General features: G+C 41.8%; 1 non-coding gene across 1 annotated transcript; it reads left to right on the forward strand.

The window, feature by feature from the left end:
• Positions 1–268: 268 nt before the first annotated feature.
• LOC141681690 (small nucleolar RNA R71) lies at positions 269–375 on the forward strand. The gene has a single exon (XR_012559117.1). It is a non-coding gene; the product is annotated as a small nucleolar RNA R71 (small nucleolar RNA).
• Positions 376–789: the final 414 nt, after the last annotated feature.

The following is a 789-nucleotide window of genomic DNA, read 5'->3' on the forward strand; positions in this document are numbered from 1 at the left end:
ATTAGCCAAAGAATTCACCTTCATCGTCAAAGCCTTAAGTTGAGCAGCTATAGCAGTAGTTGTATCTAACTCCAGAATTCCTGCTACCTAGCCCTGAGATAGTCTCTGAGTAGGATTCCAATATTCATTGGCGGCCATCAGTTCAATCAATTCATAAGCTTCATTATAGCTTTTAGCCCACAAGGCTCCTTTTGATGCTGCATCAAGCATGGGTCTAGAGGTAGCACCCAATCCATTATAGAAGCAGTTAATGATCATCCAGTCAGGCATCCCAAGGTGTGGGAACTTCCTAAGCATCTCTTTGTAACGATCCCAAGTCTCACATAAAGATTCTCCAGATTGCTGAGCAAATTGAGTAAGTGCATATCTGATTGCAGCAGTCTTCACCCTAGGAAATAATTTAGTTAGGAACTTTTGAGTAAGATCCTCCCATTTGGTGATAGACCTTGGGGGTAGAGAATGTAACCATCACTTAACTTTATCCCGCAGAGAGAATGGGAAAAGCCTCAACTTAATAGCATCTTCAGAAACTCCATTGAACTTGAAAGTGTCGCAAATCTCGATGAAATCTCTGATGTGCATGTTGGGGTCTTCTGTTGGAGAACCCCCGAACTGAACTAAATTATGTATCATCTGAATCATGCTCGACTTGATCTCAAAGGTATTATCCGAGATGGATGGTCGGACAATGCATGACTGAATATCATTGATCTTCAGTTGAGAGTAATCCATCAAAGCCTTCAGATTCGCTTCTGGTTCTCCCGTTGGAGTAAGAGCTTCTTCTTTAAC

The sequence above is a fragment of the Apium graveolens genome, chromosome 8, assembly GCF_009905375.1.
Source record: "Apium graveolens cultivar Ventura chromosome 8, ASM990537v1, whole genome shotgun sequence".
Taxonomy (NCBI): Eukaryota; Viridiplantae; Streptophyta; class Magnoliopsida; order Apiales; family Apiaceae; genus Apium; species Apium graveolens.